A 9,071-nucleotide genomic window follows, 5' to 3' on the forward strand; every position below is an offset into this window, starting at 1 on the left:
CCCTCCCCCTTTTTACGGAGTGCAAATCACCCCCCCCCCCTTCTTGCGGAGTGCAAGCAACATCTCTCCCCCCCCCCTCTTTATGGAGTGCAATCTCCCCCCTTTTTACAGAGTGAAAAATGCATCCCCCTCCCCCTCGCTCTTTACGGGATGCAAGGCGTATCTCCCCGTCCCCCCCCCCCCCCGCTCTTTAGGGGTGCAAGCCGTATCTCCCCTCTTTATGGAGTGCAAGCCGTCAAATCTGCACTAGCAGTAGCAACAACATTACCAGCAGAAGCAACAGCAGCAGAGTTTGGTTGCTGTTCTCTTTTCCATCTTATGCTCTTCCTGCATTCATATACTTATTGGTTTGTGCTTTCATGAAAAACGTTTCGGCAGCAGCATCATCAGCAGCAGCGAATGTTGTTGAAACAACATTTGCATTTGAAGCATAACATGAGAAAGCGTTATTAACTTACCAGAGTAGATGGTCCTTGGCTTATAATGCCTGCCGATAGCAACTCATACTTCACATGAAGTAGACTCAGACTGAGTTACAGACAACCTAGCACAGGGGATATTCGTGAAGAAAAAGAAAATGTACATGTGCACACTTATATACATGCACCGTGACATATGAGAGGTGAAATGAAAAAGCCGACAGCCACACACATACAGACAAACAAAAACAGGTACACACCTTTGCTCACACACACATTACACGAGCATGCACGTACCACACACACACACATTACACGAGCATGCACGTACCACACACACACACACACACACACACACACACACACATACACACATACACACACACGAAAACGCACACATATTTGTACTTAGTCACTGCCAGAAACATCCTTGTTTCATATTGACTTGGGAATGATCGCACATATGGGCTCACCACACTGCATGCAGTCAGTGGGTGAGGACAAGGTGCAGAAAAACTGCATTCTGTCCTGCCCCAGTGAAGTAACACTTCATATTAGAGCGGGTTGCTAACACATACAGTAAAGCCTGTAATGGTGACCACTCGGATATGGTGACCACTTTTCCTTGTCACAGACGCATTCACATTCAAAACAGCTCGGATGAGGCGACCACTCGCTCAACGCAACCGACGACCACCCACCCGCGACCGCGTTGCACAGTGCTAGCACATGTAAATGTATGCATTGCATGGTGCACCAAGCATAGTAGATCTACACAACAGTGCAGGAAGTGTAGATGTGCATGGTGCATGCACGACACTTGACAGGTCTGAGGGCCTAGGCATAATAATTATGAGTCGTGCGGTGCTAGAGTAGCATAGGTGTGTGCACTGTGATACACTGATCAAAATGACGTATCACATGTGGATATGGTCACGTGACCCACTGAACCTGGAGACCACGTGGCCACAGCGACCACTTTTTCTCATCCTTTGAGTGGTCGCCTCAGACAGGTTTCACTGTACAGCACACACCCCCCCCCCCCTTACCAAACACACACGCACACACATTTGAGAGGATATCAAAGGTCTTGAAAATATGCAAGTTGAAATTCGTATATCAAAAATCCGGATCAGCTTCCAGACATGCTGCTTTGTAGTGGATTTAAAAAATATACTATAGTAGAACGTTGAACTATTCGAAATCTCTTTTGGAGCAGCGGATACTCACTTGGTAGAATTTCCATTGGATCACAGAATGTAGCAGCTGGCAATACAGGAACAAGTATGGCTGTGAATATTGATATGAACGGCGCTTCGTTCTCCTCACCTCACGAGGTGAGGAGAACGTTTCCTGAGGTATGCCGGTGGATCTTCTGAAAGGAAGTAGAACCAAGCAGAAGAAAGACCAAGGACACTGAAAAGCACTGTATTTACAGGGCGCAAGCCGCAACCCCCCTCTTTATGGGGTGCAAGCCAAGAGGCCGTCAAAGTCTGACGTCACTGCTTCACCCCGAGCTTCAACCCCGCATCCCCCCCCCCCCCCTTTATGGAATGAAAGCCACATCTCCCCCCCCCCCCTTCTTATAGAGTGCAGTCCACATCTCCCCGCTTTTTTACGGAGTGCAAACCGCATCTCCCCCCACCCCCCTCTTTACGGAGTGCAAGCCGCATCTCCCCCCCCCCCCCCCCCCTCTTTACGCAGAGTAATCCACATCCCCCCCCCCCCCCCATTTGTACTTAGTCACTGCCAGAAGCTGGTCATAATAGTTCTCCCTGAGAGAGGGGAGAGAAATTCAAAGGGCGACTTGCCATTTCATCGCGACCGTTTCAGCGAGATACATTTCAGCGCCAGCACTTCAATACCTGATTTCACAGCGTCAGCTTCTTCAGCATCATGACTATCAGCGCGGTAAAGTACAACGCCCGCAACTCAGCGCGAAAAAGTAAGGCATGGTAATTTACAGCGTGAAAAAGTACAGCGTGATACAGTACAGCGCGATCAGGTACAGCGCAGTACAGTTCAGCGTGATACAGTACAGCGGAAAGTCAATACTTGTACAGTCATAGTCACAACAGACGATGTTCATACACACAGTCATTATAATAAATTGGCGCTGAGAAACATGGCACTTAGATCTGTGGTGCTGAGATCTGTCGCGCTAACATATTTGGCGGTGATATATATGGCGCTGATTTATGTGGCGCTGAGATATTCGGCGCTAGTCTGCTGGCCCTGAAGTATACAGCACTGAAATATGTCGCGTTGTAAAATTCGACGTTCACGTTCACGGCGAACATAAACGGTCGCGCTCACATGGTTGGCGCTGAACTTGACGGCGCCGAAATAGCATGGAATCATTCAAAGGAATTATCTAGGATTGGAAAGATGGCTCGATTGGTCATTGAACAACGGGTGACCTCCTCTTCGAAACACTGGGTTGACTTGGGAATAGAGAAAGGAAAGGAACAGATGGATACTAGTTAAGAGTAAGAGGCCAGATCAGACGTAACTGGTAAATCATGATCAGAACGCTGACAGGACGTAATGGAAGCAGACACCTGATCGAATCTGGACATAAAACTTTCGATGGAAGCAAACATCTGGCCTACTGATGACTCCAGCTTCTGGAAACGCGCTAGCGAAACAGATCTGGGTCTACCGACTAATTACGTGGGCCGATTTCCTACTAACACTTGACGTGGACTTGACAAACGACGCCGCTCGTTGTCCGTCACCAGCACAAGATAACCTCCCTCAGAACCGGAAGGAGAACCTGAAGTGAAGACATCTCGACGCTGAACGAAAACACAGACTGAAAACTACTACCGCAAAGAAAGAACTGAGACTCCTACGTACAGAATACGTACGTGAAATTGCGTGTCACGTCAAAAAAAATAACGTGCAGCTTTATAGCCTCTCTAATATCTCAACGCTCCTTGTCGGTTGTGTGCATTGTTGTCGCACTCGCTGACTGAAGTTCCGCACAACGTAATTACGTTAGTAAAAACGTAATCGATCTACGGAAAGTCTTACTTACACTGCATGCGGATCCGTGTTCCATCATAGGTAATTTTCAAATCACGTAGCTGCCCATGCCTACTCCAAACGTGGCAGCGTACAACCTAGGGAGAGTCATAAATTTACACCCCAATCCACGTACGAAGCACCGCCGTTACAGTGCGTTTCAAAAATATAGACGCGTGATTTCAAAAAACCGTTAGGCCAGCATCTATACCACATAAAATCTGTGATCACTTTGTGCATAAAAATTTGGGTGTTTGCTATCTGATCGCTTAAAAATCTATATGAGATCAATTAAAGGGGAAGTGCATCGATTTTTCAAGTAGGGCTCAGATGAAAGACAATTGGATATCAGTTCCGATGGTATATCTCTCGCTTGCGTACGGCAAGGGAAACTTGCCATATCGCCGATTTCCTGATCCCGTTTCCATGGCGACTACAGGTGATGACGCACATTCTGCTTAGCTCCGTGAGAGAGAAGGTCGATCACTGAAGAATTGTGTCATTTTCAGTTATTCACGAAGTGAAAGAAGAACTGTGTTCAAGGCTGTTAGTGCCGTGAACTGTTTATTAGTAGTCCTCTCCGTTGTGTACTGGGACGTGACACCGACAGGGGAAAGCTGGAGTGCGGAGACGTTAGCTGGCAAGCGAAAATCGTGACGAACCAAGTGCTGAAATCTTGGTTGGGACAAATCAAACGTTCAGCATTTACCTCAACCAAGGACCATGCCGTTTGCTCTTTCCACTTCCTGAAGAGGGATGCGCTACCTGCTGGAGACTCTCCTATCTCTCGTAACATCTTCTGAAGCCAGGTGAGACGACGAGTAGCGGAGATTAGCGAACGAAATAATGTCGTATGTTTTGAAATTTTTGCTGAACATATCTCATGATCTCAGGAGAGATGGCATGTATGAACTTAGTCCATGTGAACTCAATCAGCCCATGAACTAACCCATGAACAAATGCTTTCCTTGCAGACGTGCATGTGTCTATCCAATCTACACGTAGAGATCATTCCATGCCCTCAGTGAATGGCCTATTTATATATTATTTGTCCATACACATCATCTGCATGTTGTCTCTATGGAGAAGGCCGTATTGTTCATTTCAAATGAAGAAGTTCGGGCAATAGATGCTTTCCTCTGGTACAATTCTGTTGACCTGATGTTCTTTCTAGCTTCATGGGTAGCTTACGTGAGGTACCATCACCATCATGTTTACATGAGGGTCAAACACTGCACCGTTCTTTGTTGTGACATGACGTAAGTTATTGTAAGTGCTCGCAGACTCCATACGCTCCAGCAACACCTAGCATGGTTTTCCGTGAACGTCACAGTGTGGGTGAACAAATTCTGTCCAACGTATTTATACAGACATGCCAGCACACAAAATGCACCATACACACACTTGCCCTGTCGAGTCACTGCCACGTGGGCCCGGAGGGGCAGTGGAGAGAGAATGGGAGAACGCCGCCCCATGGTGCCCGGGACACAAAAACAAGAGTTTGTCTACGTAGGGAGCAACACACATACATATACATACACCACACACACACACACACACACAAAATGAGAGTTCGGGTCATCTGCCACGAGACTGACGTACAGCCGGGGAGAGCTTCAGCAGCGGTGTCTATTCCTGCCCTGGACCGAACGGAAGCAGCGGTCGCAGGACACACAGTATTCACCACAACACGGCTCCACTGTCGTTGGGGGCTGAGCCACACACTTGTGACGAGCAAGAACGCCACAGCTAAGAAAGCAACGGCCACAGCGATCACACTGGCATGCTCCACGCTGCTCCTGCACACTCTCTCTCTCTCTCTCTCTCTCTCTCTCTCTCTCTCTCAGACACACACACACACACACACACACACACACACACACGTGCGCACATACTGCAAGAAATAAAAAGAGCATGAGTGTCAGATTCTTGCATAGGAAGTGTTTATCAGCACACACTTATACATGCACATGCAGGCACTCAACGACCAACTATGCACCGTGCCGTATGTTTGTCAAACATAAGATTGCAATACCAAAGAACAACAAACAATATCACTTACTTCGTTCTCCTCCAAGTGTGTCCTCCCCAGCCAGGCCATCTCCTGCATTTCCCTAGGCGGAATGTAGCCTACGAAATGGTTTCTCTAGACTTGGAGAAGATGCTTGGTATTCGCCATCTCTCCTGAGAAATGTTCAACAAAAATTTCAAAACATACGACATTATTTCGTTCGCTAATCTCCGCTACTCGTCGTCTCACCTGGCTTCAGAAGATGTTACGAGAGATAGGAGAGTCTCCAGCAGGCAGCGCATCCCTCTTCAGGAAGTGGAAAGAGCAAACGGCATGGTCCTTGGTTGAGGTAAATGCTGAACGTTTGATTTGTCCCAACCAAGATTTCAGCACTTGGTTCGTCACGATTTTCGCTTGCCAGCTAACGTCTCCGCACTCCAGCTTTCCCCTGTCGGTGTCACGTCCCAGTACACAACGGAGAGGACTACTAATAAACAGTTCACGGCACTAATAGCCTTGAACACAGTACTTCTTTCACTTCGTGAATACAAGAAGACAACTGAAAATGACACAATTCTTCACTGATCGACCTTCTCTCTCACGGAGCTAAGCAGAATGTGCGTCATCACCTGTAGTCGCCATGGAAACGGGATCAGGAAATCGGCGATATGGCAAGTTTCCCTTGCCGTACGCAAGCGAGAGATATACCATCGGAACCGATATCCAATTGTCTTTCATCTGAGCCCTACTTGAAAAATCGATGCACTTCCCCTTTAATTGCAGGAAGGACCTGAGCAATATTCCGAAAAAAGCTCTCGAAAAGCTCCAGGCAAATTTGAAATATTACAAAAATACCATGCGTCTATATTTTTGAAATGGACTGTAGTAGAGCTCCATCTACGTACTCCACGTAGACAACTCTCCGTAGGTGGAGTGCAAACTCGCGAATTCACGGGTTCTTCCCGCCCACTTACGTAAAGTTGCTCAACAAAAGTTGCTCAATTTTACGTAGTGCGGAACCTCTCTAATGTCCTTCCGTTTTTATCTATAGTACCGTACTGGCAATATATATGGTCGCAGTGAGGCCATGAAGCGTTACATTGGCACATGTTTACCGCACGCAGGGCGTTACATGCAAAGTCGCACAGGAGCCGTTACACAGGTTTCTATATTGCCGCAGTCCGTTTTTTGCTATTGCCGCATCATTTTTTTGCTATTGCCGTATCATTTTTTGCAAACTGCAATGAAAAGATCGCCGCACCCCGCCGGACGCGCGTTACGAACGCAACGAAAATTTGTCGCACTAGCCTGGCCGCGCGTTACGCCGCACCCCCCTGCGTTACGCGGCAACATATATTGCCAGTACGGTAGAAAAAGGACCAAGGAACTACAAGTTACGCTATAATGTCCACTAAGGGGTCGTCCACAAATATCGATGTTTTTTTAGAGAAGAAATTCGTTCGTTTGGGGGGGGGGGAGGGGGTTTGGGCCCTGTTCGTCTCGTCTTTGCAGAAAAAAAATATCGAACTCTATCTATGGACGGGCGCTGTTCGAACATGTAGTTTATGACCTACACTAAGTGAAAGTCAACCTCATGAGCATAGCCATGGCAAGGTTGTGCGACCGTGGCAACAGAAACCTAGGTGTATGGTGAAATTAGAGTGGCAGCTGGTCACGTTTCATGAGGAAACTGAACTTCATTAAAAAATATCGATCCCTTGCATAAACATGTGTATGTTCGTTTTGAGGGGGGAGGGAGGGGTTCTGGGGAGAAATGAACAAATATCGTCTTGAAAAAAACATCGATATTTACGGACGGCCTCTAACACCACCAGACCAACGGTACCAACGTTCTACAACTAACTGGCTATCAGCTCTGGCACGTCTTGGATGCGCACTCCTTGGTCCTGTTTTGTAATATAAAGCAATCCTTGGCTCTCCATCCGAGTCTATCCTTCCTTTTTCATCCATATTAATTATAATAATAATAATAAGGCCACACTGAAGAAGGTCTGTGGTTCGACTCACCCGACCGACCGTACATTTTTCAGCCCGACCGTAACTTTTTTTCGGCGGGCTGTCGTGTGATCGTGACTGACGTACGCACGTGGACTGAACACGTCCACGTCTACGTGCAGCGTGAGTCTGCGGACGCAGGCGCTAGGCGGCTCCTTTTGGACTTGACTTGTAGTCGTACTGCAGTGCAGTGTAGTGAGTGGTACGACTGCTGCCTTGTGCTGGTACATGTAGTAGAGTCTACTCGATACGACCACCGGCAGACTGGCGAGACTTATTTTGAAGTGACCGTCCGGTTGAGACTGATTGCCTCGTTCCAGATTAAGGACGGCCTTCTGACGTTCTGTTTTGGGATGAAGGACAGACGAGATTGCACTTTCCTCGTGTATTGGGAACGATATTTCACCTGTACCGGTAAGTTGCTGCTCCATGTGTGCAAGCACAGGAAGCGTCGATGGAAAAAGCCCATGTATTCGTGCACGCCGACACCAAACTAGCAATACATGTACCGGTACATTGTAAAATTTGTACTTCGATTGAGTTCGAAGTAGTTCCCGAACTTACTTTCAACTCGCATCGTTCTTCATTTGCTTGATGATTTGGACAGTCAGAGTCACCGCTTGAAGTTATTCTCTTCTCGTTCCAGAGCTACACAATGTTTCAAAGCATTAGCCAGTGATCCCTTTATACAACATGTATGGCATAACACTGCGTAATAATGCCGATGTACTGGGTGTCTAAAGGCAGTACAGTGTATTTACATGTACTAAAAATATATATTTAAAAAAAAATATCCGCCCGCCCGCCCGTAAAAAAAATGTCCATGTTAGTCGAACCACACACCTTCTTTAGTTTGGCCTAATATTATAATAATAATTTTCGTAGTGAAGTGGTTGCGTTGTGTGAAATAGTGGCCCACCGAAACAATAGCATGGACTGTGATTACATGTACATGCAACCCTTTATTTCACGATAGATAGGCGCTATAGCGCTAGGCAACCACCTATTTGCAAAATTTATATTCGAAATTATATAATTGCAAGCTGACATAGTTCTGAAACGAATCGAACGAAATTCCGCATCATAGTCAGACTGGGCAAGCATTCACTCCACTCGATACAGCATAACCGATACAAGCAGTTTAGTCAGCATCTTACCTGCTTTCTTCAAAGCCAGTAGAGAACTAGTCCAAAGATATAAGGAGACCGTAGAATGGATACAAATGCACAGATAGTTCAGCATGATGAGTTGTTTCTCCAGTCTAAGCACTTTACTTTCCACTCGTGAACATACAGGAGAGGCCATACGCCAACTTCTTCATGCCAAAGACAGCCACAACAATATTCCCAAAATTAATAGAGTCGCGACGCACGTACTGAGAAAAAAAATCTCGCGTCCCGGTAAACACGCATAAAAAGGCGTTGTAAAAGTATTATCCTCAACCAGAATGCACGACCCAATGCCAAGGCTAATATTAATTTTTAATTTTTATAAAAAGACGTCCAATACATACAGTACAGTGCAGACAAGCAAAAGTTTCGATTCAAAAACTTGAAAAGACCACACATGCATGTACACCACTTGTACACAGTCACAGG

General features: G+C 46.6%; 1 long non-coding RNA gene across 7 annotated transcripts in view; it reads right to left on the reverse strand.

Moving 5' to 3' along the window:
- LOC135826416 (uncharacterized) overlaps window positions 1–8,846 on the reverse strand; it is a 131,179-nt gene extending 122,333 nt beyond the window's left edge. For 6 of the 7 annotated variants that reach the window (XR_010555280.1, XR_010555282.1, XR_010555288.1 and 3 more), the window contains exons 1-3: window positions 8,631–8,846; window positions 1,650–1,794; window positions 459–544 (exon numbers count right to left, since the gene is read on the reverse strand). This is a non-coding gene — a long non-coding RNA (uncharacterized LOC135826416). The remainder of the gene's footprint in view (window positions 1–458; window positions 545–1,649; window positions 1,795–8,630) is intronic. The other variant, XR_010555286.1, reaches the window with a different exon arrangement.
- Window positions 8,847–9,071: the final 225 nt, after the last annotated feature.

Source organism: Sycon ciliatum, chromosome 10, assembly GCF_964019385.1.
Source record: "Sycon ciliatum chromosome 10, ocSycCili1.1, whole genome shotgun sequence".
Classification (NCBI taxonomy): Eukaryota; Metazoa; Porifera; class Calcarea; order Leucosolenida; family Sycettidae; genus Sycon; species Sycon ciliatum.